The sequence below is a fragment of the Ambystoma mexicanum genome, chromosome 12, assembly GCF_040938575.1.
Source record: "Ambystoma mexicanum isolate Mex_15411 chromosome 12, UKY_AmexF1_1, whole genome shotgun sequence".
Classification (NCBI taxonomy): domain Eukaryota; kingdom Metazoa; phylum Chordata; class Amphibia; order Caudata; family Ambystomatidae; genus Ambystoma; species Ambystoma mexicanum.
Window position 1 is genome coordinate 1,115,580,556 of NC_090936.1, and position 17,586 is coordinate 1,115,598,141.

Here is a 17,586-nt window from a genome sequence, read left to right on the forward strand (position 1 = left end):
CTGGGTCACACCCAAGCATCCAATCACGACTACAGTCATTCATGCTGGCAGGCAGCCAATCAGGCACACGGGGCATTCAGGCCATTCACTCCTCTCCAGACACTCTCAACAAGTTATGTGTATTGGGACAAGTACCGAGCCATTCAACACTCTAAGCTGCATTCATACCGGTTTCGGGCAGGGCTGTCTCAACCATCAGATACTAGACAGCCACAACATAGAATGTATATTCATCACACACTCCATTCACCCAGGTCCCACCCACAGGCGTACCCACAACATGCGGTCGTTGAGAAGGCTCCAGCCAGTCTGGTCGGCACTTACCCACACTGCCATATATGGAACTTCCACCCAACAGCCAGTCAAGGGGAAGGGAAAGAGGCAGGGCTTCCCGGGACTTCGGGAAGATCAAGGAAACAGGTGATGGAAGGCAAGAGGCCAATGGGGGCCATTTTGTCTCCATCCGGAATCTAACGATTCCAATGACAGGGCCTGGGCATCCCAAAATGGAGGATGCTCAGGGCACCAGTCATTTCAGCACGGAGCTGCCACCAGCCCGTTCCCTGCTCTGTGGGTCACAGACAAGTGCCCAAAAACACACACTAGGGGCGCAGGGTTGCACCCCTACCCATGGGTGCCATAAGGGTATCCCATGGGTCTGTTCACCAAACCAAAAGAGAGAGAGCTGCACCGCCAGGAGTCCCACAAGAACTCTTGCACGGAAAACACGACAGAACACACGATAAAAAGCAGTAAAGGACAAGGATACAGAGGCCCTGTCCCTCCGATGCATTTCCAGCATCACAGTCGCCCCCCCCAGACTGAGGTTAGGGTGCCTAATCTCCCACGGTATAGGCACCCTCATCCAGATGGTCAACATACCTTCTGGAAAGGCCATCTGCGTTATCGTGACTCTTCCCTGGTCTGTGCTCAATGGTAAAGTCTAGTCCTTGCAGACTAATGGACCACCTGAGCAGTTTTGTGTTTTCACCCTTCATCTGCATAAGCCACTTGAGGGGCTTATGATCTGTTTTGACCTTGAAGGTAGACCCAGAGCTGTCAGGGGTGCAGCTATGGTTCCATAGTCTGCCATGAAATTGCGATAATACCCCAGCCAGTCTGGTCGGCACTTCCCCACACTACCATATATGGAACTTCCACCCAACAGCCAGTCAGGGAGAAAGGACAAAGCCAGGGCTTCCCCGGACTTCTGGAAGATCAAGGTAACAGGTGATGGAAGGCAAGAGGCCATGGGGGCCATTTCGTCTCCATCCGGAATCTACCGATTTCAACGACAGGGCCTGGGCATCCCAAAATGGAGGACGCTCGGGGCACCAGTCATTTCAGCACGGAGCTGCCACCAGCCCATACCCTGCTCTGTGGGTCACATACAGGTGCCCAAAAACATACCGTAGGGGCGCAGGGTTGCACCCCTACCCATGGGTGTCGTAAGGGTATCCCATGGGTCTGTTCACCAAACCAAAAGAGAGATAGCTGCAACGCCAGGAGTCCCACAAGAACTCCTGCTCGGAAAACACGACAGAACACACGATAAAAAGCAGTAAAGGATAAGGATACGGAGGCCCTGTCCCTCCGATGCTTTTGCAGCATCACACACATTTCCACCAGAGGCACCTTAGGCACATTTATTTTTTGCACATGGATGCCGTTGGCAACATGTCAACATGTCTTTTTATTTGGTGACTGTGCCAGGCAGAGAAGGTGATGGGCCAGACTTCTCCTCACGCTCTGTGTTAGAGGATATGTTAGTCTGCAAGGGTGAGAGATGAGATTGCAGAGGGACAGACAGTGGTTGAGAGGGTCTGTGCCGAGGGGAAGATGGAAGCTGAGGAGGGTCAAAGGTGGATGAGGAAGGACGGCATTAAATGAAAGTAGGATGTGGCTACCAATCCAGGCAGTGCTGTGGTAGCGCAGAGTCACTCGATAAGTGCCTGCACATGGTGGGCGGGGGCCTTGATCTTGGAAGAGGAGGTGGACCTCCATGAGCAGCAGTACAAGGCTGTTCATTGCTGCCCTCCCACATGTGTACAGGGTGACAATGGGCAGAGATGATCGGAGGAGCTGGTGGCGTTGCAGGAGACTGAAGAGTCAGAGATGTTCCCCTAGTAGATGGCTCAAGAGGACAAAACGAACTACGGTGCCATTTTATGCCTGTGTGGAACGGGAAAGGCAGTTTTAGCCTTTTCCAAAGAAAGTAAAGTCGGGTCAGAAGACATCTCCACCGATGACATCAACACCCATATTGTCATGGGTGGGGGACTACTTGATCTTGCTGGAAGGTATGACTATCGGGTGGGAGGCAAACACAGTAATATGGAACATCTGCCAGAAGACAGGTAATCGTGGTAACTCAAGTAATTGTGCATTGAGTACCTCTTCAAAGCACAAGTACTTGTTTTGGGTAGTGCATCAGAATTCCGGCATGTTAATATAATTCACCTCTGCCCATCAACAGATGCACGTGGGGTTCTCAGTGTGTTGGCCTTCTCTGCCACACACTAATTGCATGTGGCGTTCTCAGTGGGTTGCCCTTCTCCTCCATCTGTTAAATGCATGTGGGGTTTCCAGTGCTTGGTCTTCTCTTAGGATTGCAAAATTCACATGGGGTGCACTGCCGCTTCAACCACATTTCAGAGCCACACACACCCACAAATCATGTGCTGAAAATCTTCCCCCCAAAACAAAGTGTAACTTAATTCCCTAACTCTACCTAAGTCCTCGTATCAATTTAACTCTACTCTAGCGGACACTATACTAGCTACAATTCCCTTCCCTAAAAAGCCTTAGCTGCTCCTGCTTCTTGAAAGACCAATAGTTCACTATCCGGATGTTCTACTCGCCTGCTTTATAAAGATGCACGGTTGATGTAATAGTACCTCATGTCTAGAACCTTCTGAAAACCCCACAAAGTACAGCCTGGTTGCACCCCTGGAAATTCGTGGCCTGTCGAGTATTGCACAAACTACGCTGGCCCGTGCTTAGTGGCGAGTCAACTGGCGGTGCCATTGGCACCCATATTTGGCATTCTTGCCGGGCATCTGAGGCTTATGTTGATTGTTCGTTATTGGTCTCGGGAGGATAGCTCAGGGGCAACGCCCTCGCCTTGGAAGCAAGACGAGGCGGAGCAACACAGGTTCGGTCGCCGGGTCAGTGCTTAGAAAACTCTGGTATTAAGCGTGTTATAAATAGCCTATTATAATAATTAGACAAGCACACCTTGAGAAGGGCAGCAGGGGAGTTTGGATTATGTCACCTTGCCCCTTGTTCAATAGAACCAGGGGCCAAGTGACATAACCAGACTAGGCACCGCTCATACTATGGTGCCACACATCAGTCCAGGTAGAGAGAGGGCCCTGCATTGCAATCAGTACCCCCCAATAGGGCTCGGGGAATCTCATCCAAATAAAAAAATGAACTGGCAGATTTTAGTTTGAAATGTGCTTCGAAAACTGAATTTCCAATTACTTTCTTTTTGCACGAAATATGCACAAAGATCTATTAGAAAAAAACAATCAATTCGTTTTTTTATTTTTTAAACGAACTGATTTAAAACAAAAGTTGAATCAGATTGGAAAGGAAGAATCAGTTTGCTTTTCAGTAATGTAAACCAGTTGGAAGACCGTCCAAAGTTTCTTCGTGCAGAAAAAACACATTTTGATGATTTTCAAAACTATTCACTGTTTGCAAAAATTCTTTTAAAAACTATTTTCGCCCAGCTGTAATTGACAGTCAATCATGTCTCGTTCGAGGGCTTTCGCAGCCAGCTGGGATTATGTCTGCTCGGTCTGCAGCATTATACCTGTGCCAGTCACTAATCCTGCAGGACAGGAGGTCAAGCTGCAGGCATTTGACCTTTCAGAATCAGATATATAGTTTAAATTCGTATTTTTGGTGGGATCAATTATATGTTCCTCTACTTTAAGTTTCAGCGTGTCTGTCTTTAGCACATTATGACTCCGGCACAGCTGCGCCAATGTCCTCTACAAAATGAGTTATTGCACAAATGCTGCATCAGTTTAACGTGTTTACTGAATAGCACATGTTTGTATTCAACCGAATACAGACAGAATAATTGCTCGAGAATGATCTAATTGAGGAGCTGATTCATTTTTCCATAACAGAAACCGCAAATCCTGTTAAAGGCACTCAATCAAAAACAAAATAATCAGATTACATAATTTTCGTTTCCATCATCGGTCAAATGTTAATCCAATCACCGGGTGTAAAATGAAAACATTAAAGCTAGAAAGTGACAAATCACAAGCGAGCAGAAATGCTCTTTACATGTGGAAAATGCTAGCTTATTAACTAGAGTGTTTCTTTATGATCGTTGTCATTTCAGGAATCCCAGAATTGACCAGTCAGCTTCTAATAGGTGAATGTGGGTGCAGGTGGCTGCTTAATGAAGTCATAAGGGTCTGCAAGCTTTGGCTCTGCAGATGTGTCGGACTACAACTCCCATCGGCCTTAGTCAATAGTTAGGGAGCCATAGTGCAAACTTGTAATGAGGCACAGTGTGCTGTGCACACTCTCACGCATGCATGCTCGACGTTTCTGTGTAGAAACAAATAACGAAGACACACACAAATGAACTGTTACCCGGGACTCAAGGGGTTAACGCTCGTGAGCCCCCTCCGTTGGAAAGGCGGAGTTTGACTGGGCAAGGGGGTTATGGGGCACGTGCGCTGCGAGTGCAGTTCCAGTTTGGTTGTGAAAGAATAAAGAAGTTCCTCTTATCTCTCCGTGTGTGCGTCCTTCATTTGGGCCTAGATCCCTAGGCAACATTTGGCGACGAGGATCTCTCCCGCGCACCGGAGTCCTCCTCCTACGGCAGTCCGCCTGTGGTGGCCGATCCAGCGAGCCCCCTCCTCCTGCTCCACCTCCGCGCAACACGGCACTCCGCCGAATCCGCCTTGCCGGACCTCCTCCGTCGAACCTCCGCGGAAGCGACCCCGCCCGCGCACCCGTGGGCCGTCTCTCCCAGGCGCCATGAGCACCTCCAACCCGGGGTCCAGCCAGGGCTCGCCTCAACTGCCACGGGTGGCGAAGTCGATTCAACTACGACTGCCCCCGCCGTTCACTATGACTCCTCAGGCCACCAAAGGCCCCAGATGGACCGACTGGATGGACGATTTTCGACACTTCGTGAGAGGTTCCGGCGACGGGGACTCCCCCAATATGAGAGACATTTTCCTTAACCTGGTAGGGGGAGAGATCAAAACGGTCGTCAAGGCCATTCCGCCCACAGACCAGGACACTTTTCCCAAGCTGATCGGCGCTTTGGACAAACTGCTTATCATCGAAGTCAATCGGGACTATGAAAGATACCTGTTCAATCAATGCACCCAACTCCCGCAAGAGACCGTCGACGAATTCATCACACGTCTACGGGTGAAAGGGGCGAACTGCCAATTTGATGCGTTCTCGTTAGAGGAAGCTATCCGGCTGAGGGTGATCGAGGGATGCCTCTCCCCCGCACTCAAGAAACAGCTCCTCAAGAAACCGCTCACCATGCCCGAGGTCAGTGAACTCGCCCGCATCCACGAGAGGGTGGATGCGCAGGCCTCAGCCATGGGCCATTCCAACAACGCGAAAGTGGACTCAGGGGAATTCGTGGCCGCCATACTGCCCCCCCGTCAAGGCGACAGGGGCCCTCAGCCATATAGACCACCGATTGCCCCGTCGATGTCAACCCCGCGTCTGCAAAGACAGTGCTACCGCTGCGGGATGTCCTTCCCCCACTCAGGGTCTTGCCCAGCCCTGTCCCAGCGATGTACCAACTGCGGGAGAGAAGGACACTTTCACTCCGTTTGCAGGGAGGGCGTACCATTTCCACCGATGCGGCCCCAGGCGGCCCCCAGAATGCCGTTCCGCCCGCAACCCCTGCAATACAGCCAGCCGAGACCATATCAACAGGGCCTCGGCCAGAGGCGTTACGTTCGTGCGATGGACGAATACCTAGCGGCAGGATATGCCCCTCCGTATGACCAGGCCGAACAGCCCAGACATTTCACAGACGAATACGACAACCCGCCTGCAGAATACAGGCCGGAAACCCTCTGCCAAGACGACCAGGCGGCGGCCTACTACGCGCCGCAGGACCACTACGACCAGGATGAGTTCGTGAACCTCATCCTCGACAACAAAGAGGCCAGGGAGGCCCCGCAGATCCCGCTCAAGATGGCGAATTGCCAATTTCAATTTATGATCGACTCTGGGGCCACAGTGAACATCATGGGTGAACAAGACTACGCCAGGATACCATGCCCGCCACAGCTCAGTCCGTCTCGCTCCAGAATCTTCCAGTGGGGTGCCGCCACCCCGCTCCAAACGGTGGGTCAATTCACCCAGTGCCTTCTCCTGAACGGGCGGCAAGTCGATGCGACCATTCACGTGATACGGTCCCTCGCCAAGAGCCGATGCCTCCTTAGCTACTACACGGCGTCGCACCTCGGACTGATCGAAATTCACGTGAATGCGGGAGACGTGATCACTGCCGCAGCGGCCAAACCCGGCCAGGGGAACACGGTAGATGCGATTGCCTATCATCAAACTCAATCGCTCGTCTCACAAGAAGACATCGCGGAGGCCTTCCCCAAGCTCTGCGTGGGGCTAGGAAAACTACAGGGACCCCCCATCCGGCTCCACATTGACCCCAACGTGCGTCCAGTGCCGCAACATCCCAGAAGGGTCGGATTCCACCTTCAGGAGACAGTTTCGGAGGCGCTCCAGCAACTGCTCCGCGACGACATTATTGAACCGGCGACGGGGCCGACGCCGTGGGTGTCCCCCCTTGTGGTGGTACCCAAGGAAGGGGGTAAGATCCGCTTGTGTGTGGACATGCGGGTGGCCAACACGGCGATTCAACGGGAGCGACACCCGGGACCATGTATTGAGGACATGATTGTGCTGCTGAACAGTGCCCAAATGTTCTCCAAACTGGACTTAAATCAGGGATACCATCAGCTGGAGCTCCACCCTGATTCCCGGCCCATAACCACGTTTGCGACACACGATGGGCTCTTTAGATACCGGAGGCTGAACTTTGGAATCTCATCTGCCGCTGAGATCTTCCAGGAAACTATACGCCAGATCATCCGACCTATCAAGGGGGCTCTCAATTACAGCGACGACATTCTCGTCTTTGGATCGTCCAAGGAATCCCATGACAGGGCTCTACACGACACATGCGAAGCCCTTCAGAGTGCCGGCCTCACGCTCAACATATCAAAATGCCGGTTCAGCAGAACAAAACTCAAGTTCTTTGGACATATCTTCTCCAAGGACGGCATGCTGCCTGACCCTGAGAAGGTCGAGACGATCACCAACCTCGCCGAGCCCCGACAAGTGGCGGACGTCCGCTCGTTCCTTGGCATGGCAGGATACTGTGCGAGGTACATCCCCCACTATGCCTCCATCACAGACCCGCTGAGGAAACTGCTACAGAAGGAGTCGCCGTTTGAATGGACACAGGCCTGCCAACAGGCTTTCGCGGACATCAAGCAAGCCCTCGCCGAGGCTCATCGCCTCGCATATTTTAACCCACAGTGGCACACCGAGGTGGTAGTCGACGCCAGCCCCGTAGGCCTCGGCGCCATTCTGGCCCAAACCAGTGGCGCGGATGTTAACCCCAGACACGTGATTGCATACGCGAGCCGAGCGCTATCAACACCTGAACTAGCCTACTCCCAAGCCGAGAAGGAGAGCTTGGCAGCCGTCTGGGCGTGTGAGCATTTTCATAACTTTATAATCGGAAAGAAGTTTACGCTGATCACCGATCATCAGGCACTCCTCTCATTGTTTGGGAACCCGCATACCAAGATGCCACCGAGGATCGAGAGGTGGGGCATCCGCCTCCAGGAATATGATTACGATATCGTACACCGCCCGGGGGGCGACCTTAACCCCGCTGACTACCTCTCCCGACACCCAGTAGGGGCCCCGCTGGCACGGAAGGGTGACGTTGCGTATGTGCAATATGTGGCGGCTCAGGCGCTGCCCCCGGCACTATCACTTGAAAGGGTAGCGGCCGCATCGGCAGCCGATCCCACGACAGCCCTGGCGATCAGCCTCACGACGGCCAACAAGTGGAAAGATCACCAGAGAGCCACCCTAGCTCACCCGGGCGTGAACAAGCAAGAAATCGAACGGCTAGCCAGGGTCCATGGTGAACTGGCGGTAAAGGACGATAACATTCTGCTCAGAGGGTGCAGGATCGTCATCCCTGCCACACTCAGGAGCGAGGTGGTCAGCATAGCGCACGAAGGTCACAGGGGAGCGGAGAACACAAAGAAGCAGCTCAGATGCCATGTGTGGTTCCCCTTCCTGGACGCAGCTGTGGACGAGTGGGTGAAGAACTGCCACGCCTGTCAGTGCACAGCCCCTGCAGAACGTCCGCCCCCGCTCCAACACACTCAAATACCTGAGCACCAATGGGAACGAGTAGCCATGGATTTTTACGGGCCCACTGAAGCGGGCGACTACATTCTGCTCTTCGTGGATGAACACTCAAGATTCCCGATTGCCAAGAGAGTCAGTTCCACAGCGTTCTCTCAAGTTGCGGCAACGATAGAAGAGGTCTTTAGTGAGTGGGGGATCCCCAAGTGGGTCAAATCCGACAACGGACCACCGTTCTGTGGACACGAATTTGGGACATTGGCAGAGCACCTGGGGTTCAGGCACATGAAGATCACACCACGTCACCCCCAGGCTAATGGAATGGCGGAGCGATTTATGGGATCGATTAAGAAGACCATTCAGAGGGCACGGCTGGACGCCGTTGATACACACCAAGCGCTATGCCGCTTGTTAAGAGACTACAGGAACACTCCTCACGAGGTCACAAATAAGACGCCTGCAGAGCTCATGTTCAGATATGTGGTGCGAACTCGCATCCCGAGGAGTACGGTGCAGGCTGAGCCGGCCGACCAAGATCTGCTCCAGAGAGATGCGGTGGCAAAAGAGGTTGCGAGGCGTCGCACCGATGCACGAAGAGGAGCGGTGCTGCCGGAGCTCCAGGTGGGAGACGAAGTCCTGGTACAGCAGCCGGCAAGCAGGAAGACAGACCCGCGGTTTGCTCCAAGCCCCATGAGGATTGTTGCCATGAAAGGCACGATGGTGACGGCGGAAGATGAGAACAGGACCATCACCAGAAACTGTCAGCAGTTCAGGCCATATACAAGGAGAGAGCCCACGGAAGGAACCCAAAGGGCACTTTCACCGGAACCACGGATGCCGAGGGATGATGAGTGGTTTCCCCCGGAAGGGGACCCCCGGGACATGGCCCAGAGTGAAGTGATTGAAGAGGAGCCTGATCTGGGGACTCGAGGTGAGAGGCCGAGACGGCTCATAAAGAAGCCGATGAGACTTGTTGAAGAGTGTTGAGTTATTTGTTGAGACACAGCGTGTCAAGTTGATGTTTGGACATATTGTCCGGGGGTAGTGTTACCCGGGACTCAAGGGGTTAACGCTCGTGAGCCCCCTCCGTTGGAAAGGCGGAGTTTGACTGGGCAAGGGGGTTATGGGGCACGTGCGCTGCGAGTGCAGTTCCAGTTTGGTTGTGAAAGAATAAAGAAGTTCCTCTTATCTCTCCGTGTGTGCGTCCTTCATTTGGGCCTAGATCCCTAGGCAACATGAACCTTAAAACCCTCCATTTTTTCAACATTATTCCCCATAAAGCCAGTCCACTCTTATTTTTCCTCTGTTTTGTTTAATTTTACAATTGATTTCTGGCTACTATGAGTAGGCCATGTCTGCCACATCTCACCCCCACGCAAATCTGGCACACGGGACTGCTCAGTGGGCGAAGCACCTGGCGCGATGTCTGGATGTCATGGATTTGAATCCAGGCAGCCCTGCCTTTTATGCTTCCGTGGTTGATGACACATGGCGTGGCATGTCATGTTACTTGATCTTTTGCATAGCGCCTCCTGCCATTTCTTATGGCTTCAAAGTGTACGTGACACTTATTTGGAAAACAATGTCAGATCGTGTGATTTCTGATTATTTCGATCCACACCAGCAAATCACACTGGTTTGACACAATGTGTATGCTTGGTCAGAAGGACATCGACATTGCTTTGGCGACTCTCAAACAATGCTTCAAAACCTATTCAAAACAAATAAATTGCAAAATCAGACTTCAGCCCGAAGCCTTGGCAGCCATCAGAGGCGGGGTTAGCTACAGAACAGGACATGGGGATGGCTGTCACAGGGCCAGGTAAGTAATTAATATAGTAACGCGCTCGCCTTGGAAACAGAACGACTTAAATCAATTCAGGTTCGATCCCCGGTCACCGCTTAGAAACCTCTGGGTATTAAACGCGTTATAACAATAATTACTTATTATATTTAAAATATCTACAGGAGCACGCATGATGGCGTAGCGCCTTGAACTCCAGTATATAAAGGCAGCGTCCGTTTGCAGCCAAGCTGTTGGCTCCTCAGTATTGCTTCACCTGAAGGAGTTTCGGGGGAGAAAGATACACAAGGGTTACATGTTTCAAGTAGAAAGAAACGCATTCCTGAGAATGCGGTGGGTGCAGCGTGCGCATGACACAGCGCTTTGGCAGTCGGGAAAGGGTTGCGATATATGGGTTGCGCGCCATGGCCCGGAACAATGGTGAGTTGTGACCTGTTCTTTGTTTTGGAAAGAGCAAGTCAAGAGAGTTCATTGAGAAAAAAGTGTAACACCTGAATAACAGTGAGGACTGGAGTGCTGGCATTCTAGGCATGTTGAAACACGTAGCGGACAAGAGCGCCTTTTCCTTGTTAAATGAAAACAACAGTACACAGGGAAGAAACCACAGTAAGGGAGTACACCAGAAAGGCCTTCCCCAAAAACATAATTTTGTGGTTTTTGTTTTGTTTCGAGAGTAGAAAATCAAATTGGACAGAGACGCATTGCTCGCCCTTTCTGAAATCAGGTTGCCCTCTCATTTTTCTTTTCCAGCTTTTAAACTCAAGCCTTGGTCGCCTTTTCTGTTAAACTCAAGACCTGTCGCCGTCCGTCAGCAACTCGATCCATAACTTCAGCGCATTTAGCTCTCCGAACGGTTTTCTGGGATTGCGTAACCGATAGTTCGCGACCTTTCCGGGAATGCAATTACCCTGAAGAAGGGATTTGCTTCAAGGTAGAGTGGAAACCCGATCGCCTCACAACCTGTCACTCTTCCGTGTACCTGAAGATGGTCAACGAGTGAATGGGAGTTTTTTGCGGTTACCATTTGGCTCCGCCTTCCAAGCCTGGGGAGGGCATGCGCCCCCCACACCCCCCGTTTCCCCCAACCCCCTTCACCTGCCTTCTTTCCCCGGCACTACTATTGTTTGGTTTAGCGCAAAAAAACAAAAAAACACACATTAGCACGTGATCACCTTTGTCTCTGGCAGTATAACCCAGCGATACATCTCCTGTTTCCAGTACATTATAAGCTGCTCTTTTGGTGTCCCAAATCCATCACAAGTGTTGTGATTGGTTCCCTGCGAGCAAACAGGGCTGACAGTTCCCTTCCTCGAAGTAAACAGGGCAAGTACTTAGGCACAGTTCAAAGAGGTGATTGCCCTACACCCCGAGCCGCCATGCCACCATGCCACTTCGGAAGGGGCCGGCAACCTAGTCTCGAAATTTAGCACAGTTCCCCTTTTATCTGTTTCATTCGCATGTACTTGGTGCATATCTTTCAGCGAAAGAGAATGAGCGACCCCACGTGTTCTGGCGACCCTTGCCTCTGCAGCCTTCACAAGTGGAGTCTAAAGAACTCAGAGTGAACTAGAGTGGGGCACAGAGTGGGGCACAGAGGAAGGCAAGGTGGCTCATGAGCGAGTTCCCTGTACATTCATTGGAGCAGGGCCGGCCTAAGGGCAGCAGCGCCCTGGGTGAAATGGCGCCCCCCCTTGCCTCGATCGCCCCTGCTTAACAGGGGGCGGGGCAGAAGGGAAGTGTTGCCAGGATGGGCCACTTTTGAAAAAAACATTTTTTGCGAGGAGGTAATGATATGAATAGGGCGCGTCAGCACCCTATTGTCATTCATTTAATGACAATGAGGTGCCTGCCATGCCTTCTGCCCCTACGCCACCTCGGGGGAGCCCTTGAAAGACTCTCCCGACCCGGCGTGGTGGGGGCTAAGGGCACCTTTTGTCAATAAAGCCGCCATCACTGCGGAGGTGTGCATTTAACAGCAAAAGCCCGCCTGGCTCGCCTTCTCCCACTACGCCAGCTCGGGGGAGCCCTTGAAATACTCCCCCGAGCTGGCGTGGCGGTGGCTTATGAGCCCTGGGGATTGTGGCGCTCCGGGTGGTCGCCCGGCACGCCCCCCCCCTAAGGCCGGCTCTGCTTCGGAGGTGAAAACAAGTCTCCTCCACGATATTCTCATCATTTGCACGCCAAAGTGCAAAAAGGAGGGATACGTGGAGACAAAGGGACCGATTCATGGAACTTTTTGCATGGTTCAAAGTGACTTTGCACTACCAACACAAACCCGGGTTCATGGAACTGTGCACAATGTATTTTTGCAGTGCAAAGTCCGTGCAAACTTCATTTTGTACTACAAAAAGGACTTTGCACTGACTTTGTATGGCAACAATACACTTTGCACAGTTCCATGAATCAGGGTGTGTGTTAGTAGTGCAAAGTCACATTTCGGCAGTGCAAAGTCACTTTGAACGGTGCAAAAAATTCCACGAACCCCAAAATTGCCTTAACACCGCTCCTTTGCACGCTGCAGTGCACATTGAGTAAATGCCATCTGTCATTTACGCCAGACAGAGAGTGTTTACGATGGATTTCACGATGGATCCCGAAATCTGCCTGCTTTTTGCCAATGTAAAAAGCAGCTGGATTTCATAGGAGACCACAGCATTAATTCCACCATGAAAATGACCTTCTGGCGTAAATGCTGGTGTATTTGCATGGCTCAGAGGAAGGGGAGGCGAAATCGTAAATAATGATCCTTGCCCCCTATCCACCATAGACATGAGTGAAAGCATGAGGTGGAGTAAAATTCACAAGTAAAATATTCACGCATGTATTTTATGCATGAATTTTACTCCACGCCATCACGCACGTGAGGCCTAAGGATTTGGAGGGGAGGATTGAGGGGAAGAAATGACACGGGGAAAGGGAGTGCGTTAAGAGATCGAATCCCGGGAAGGAATCCTCTTGAATACCCCTGGGGTCACTTGTTATGGCAGTTTTGATCTACGTCCAAGGAAATAGGAGTCTCTTCAAGAACGTAGTGTTGAACAGTGGCGAAGTGGCTGCAAAAACAGGCCTGGTAAAAGTCAATAGGCTTGGTTTTGGGGAAGCATACATTTTTGGCAGGTTCTTTTTTTGCATGATTCAAAACTGATGAGCCGAGCCATAAAATAAACTTTAAAACAACTTTTACTTTAAAAAGAAATATCATTTAAAGTCATAAATATACATGTTGAGGATATATTACATTTACATCTATCATGAATAGAATAGGAACAGTAAATCTGAAAAGATATATTGTCTGCTAGCAAGGGAAACAATCCTGTAAAATACATTATATTTTCAGTTCTGTCATTCAATGTGTGTTCTCCGTGTATAAACAAGCATCGGGCAAGTCGGCCATTTTGATTTCTGTATAGTGGAATTGTTTTCAGTGTTGTCCAGAATTTCCATCATAATCTTACACACTCCCGTCACATGACAAATATTGCCCTCAAGTGCCAAGTGTTCATGCTATGTATTAACCATCAATGCCAGTTATTTACATCCAATGCCAGGTGATGAAATTGAAAACCCAGGTACTGATATCATATTGTACACAGTGCCATCAGCTAGCATATACCCTGCACACATGCTGGCTAATGACACTTAATATCATATACACACATTATAAGGCAAACCTTCCCATCACATGCACAATTAGTATGCCAGGTATTGCCATGAAGCTCCAGGTACTTATATCATATGCCAGGCATCACCAGCAATTGCTCAGATACTTCAACCATGCCAGGCATTCACAATAAATGCCAGGTACTGAGATCGTATGGCACATTTTGCCATCAATTGCAGTGCACTTAACTCAGATGTAAGGCGTCATCATAAAATGCCTAGTACTTATATTACATTCTGGGTATTGCCATAACATGTCCACATTCTCAAGTTGTATGGCCAGCATCTCCATGAAATGAGGACACTCAAATGGTACACCAGTGTTAAGATGGATTTCTGAACTCTGACCTGGAGGGGCAGAGGTTCAGAAGGCCAGCCTAGTTTCTTGGAACAGGGTAACCTCTGGACAAGCCAGACCAATCAGGGTAGCGATGGCAGCGGTCAAGACTAAGTCTCAAGAGGGGTGAGGGTGACTGAAAGACCGCAATGAGCACACAAAGCAAGGACACTTACAAATTAGAGGGCGCTAGAGAGCCGTCCAAGATGGCGGCTTCCTAGAGAGCTCCGTGTGGCTCCCTATAAATCCTGACAAAATCCCTTGCTGTGACGCCGTTCTCGCCCGCTGTGTGCTGCCCAAAACACGTCAGAAACTCGTCTCGGCACAGAAGATCCCAAAACGCAGCCCCAGATCCACTGAGATCCAGCTGACGGCGGCCTGAGCGCTCGCGGCACGGGGAGACGGCCGCCTGCACGTGCCGAGCAGCGAGTGCGTATTACGCGCCTCCCGGAGGAGGCGGCTGGTGGCGATAGCAGTGATCACCGAACGAGACCCGACATTGCCCTGGGGGCGCGGGCGGTCTGGATGCCTGGCGGTCGTGACCAACCTGGATGCCGGTGGAGGGGCCTACCTAGCGGCTTCCGAAGAGGCGGAGCATCGGGGTGGAGACCCCGGGTCAGCTCCCGATAAAGTTAAGGTAGGAGCGCCCCGAGTCCACCACAGGCCCACGACACGAATGCGCCGCAGGTGCTGGCGGCCGTCTAGAGCCCCGACCGGCCCCCCTCCCTTGGACGAGTGATTGCGGGCCCTCGGTCGGGACCTGCAGCCGCCGCGTGAGTCCCGCAGCAGCAAAATAAGTCGCCCCTGTCCGCTGGGGCCCAGTCCTACGAAGCACCCCAGACCAGTGTGGCGGCAACCCCCGCGGCCCACCCTGCTGCAGCCAACCCCCGGGGCATAACGAACTACAGCTCAAACCACCATCTCCTATAATATTGCCTACTGTCTCCGTAGATCACACTCCGACGGAATCACGCAGTGCGGCAGGAGTGGCAGATCGCTGATCCATTGTTGCAGCAGCAGCACGACGTCTGCCCCACCACCCACCCAGCCGGCTTCACCGCCAACAGTGAAGAGGCCAATACAAACAATCACGACTGTAAAGAGTACTGGTCCGCGAGTGTATTAACCTCAATGCATGCGCAAGAGCCAGCTCCAGCCCCAGACTGCCTGGCGCAAGTCAGCCTGCGTCCCTAGTTTACTCTACATGGGCTCGAATCAGCCAACAGTGTACGTGCAGTGCCTATAACTCTGAGCCCCTTGAACGACTGCGAACACACGCCGCACTGCAACATCCAAGCGCCAAAAGCATACCAGGAAGATCCATAAGCCACCAGTAGCGAGAGGCCCGCATAATCCACAATCACATTGGAGGTGCCAAATCCAATTCACGCAACGGGCACACAACGCTGACACAAGTCGCGGAACACCGGTGACCACGCACAAGCGCTCTTGCAACACAGCCGGCAACCCAGTAACGGCCTCCGCCAGAGCAGCCATGGGGAAAACAGATAAGTCCCGAAGAAAACTGAACTTTGAGGCTGGCTCCTCAGCAAAAACGCCCAACCCCAACAGCAGACCATCATCACACACACAAGAGGCCCCCCAAGTTGATGAAGAGTCGCTGAATTTCGATATCAGGGGGATTCTACTTGAGTTAAAAGCGGGAATCGGAGGGTTGGGTTGCAAACTGGACACGCTGTCCTCAAAGGTCGATCAGCTCCAACATCGGCTAGACAAACACGAGGACAGACTAGACGCAGCTGAGCAAAGCATATCAGACCTCGATGACGGGGCAGCCTCCCTGTCCTCCAGGGTATCTACACTGGAATCCCAGATGAAAGCAGTGTGTGCCAAGAACGAAGTTTTAGAGGGTCGCTCACGGAGAAATAATATCAGACTGGTGGGGATCAGAGAACAGCAGCTTCAGGGCAAAATGGAAGATCACGTGGAAAAGATTTGCAAACATCTTTTTGGCGACGGGGTCCTATCCCAACTGTTTGTCGTCGAAAGAGCACACAGAGCACCCAACGCCAGACCAGTTCCAGGCACAAATCCTCGCCCGATCATAGCAAAACTCCTAAATTATAAGTACCGTGATGCAATCCTCAGAGCGGCGAGAGAAAAAGGTAACCTCCAATATGATGGAGATCAGATCCAATTCTTCCCTGACTTCTCCCAAGCAGTACAGGCGCAAAGAAGAACATTCACAGCCGTTAAACACTGTTTACAGGACAACCAAATTCAATATTCCATGCTCTTCCCCGCCAAACTCCGCATCCAACACGAAGGGAGGTCTCAGTTCTTCAACACACCAGAAGAAGCCAATGATTACCTTGACCGGACCCAACAACGCTAGACCACAACGAAGAGACCGACCGAGAAGGGACCCACCATAAAAATTACGATACCTAACACAACAATCAGCGCAACCACCCAATTGCTGCAGTCACTAGTAAACCAATGACACAGCATCATTTTCCTGTAACTCTGGGAACCACATCCCTCTTGGAGGGCTACTAGCGCCCCAAGCGCAGCCACGTAGATTGAGTTGTTTATTGGGGAGGGTCACCGCAGGCCAGTTGTGGGTTGCCCACGCAAGGGAGGGAAAGTAGTAATAGGGAACCGCCATCATCTGCTCAATCAAGAACCACCACAACCTCATACCTCACCCCAAGATCACAAATCCTTGCTGAGACAATGGACAAACTCGATCTCCAGACGAATTCCACTGAACATGTCCGGCACAGCACCCTCTACCCACCTGTCACCTAGTGCCGCCGCTTAAAGTTGCCACTTGGAACATCCGAGGTGCCAATCAACCAACAAAAACCAGGAAAATCCTCCAATACCTCAGAAGACACAAAGTCAGCATAGCCATGTTACAGGAGACCCACCTTCTTCCTTCCGCAGAGCTACAATGGGCCCGGTCATGGGGATGCCATAGGTACTTCTCATCATACTCATCCTACGCCAGGGGGGTGGCCATCTTAATAGACAGGAGAGCCAATTTCAGTCTGACTGAATCCAAGAAAGACACGGAGGGGAGAGCAGTGTTGGTAAAGGGCCACCTAGCTGGGAAAGAAATTGTTCTTGTAAACTCATATGCTCCTAATATCGACGGACCAAACAATTTTGATTGGATCATGACACAACTCGGGAAGGAGGACACTGCAACGATCATCTGGGGAGCAGACCTCAATACACCACTAGACCCCAGAATAGATAAGTCCCATAACACGACAAGCAGACCGTCCAAAGCGAGTCTCCAAGTCAAAGAAATATGCCACACTTTCGACCTGATAGATACGTGGAGACACTCCAACCAAGACGCCAGAGAATATACATTCCACTCAGCGGTTCACAACAC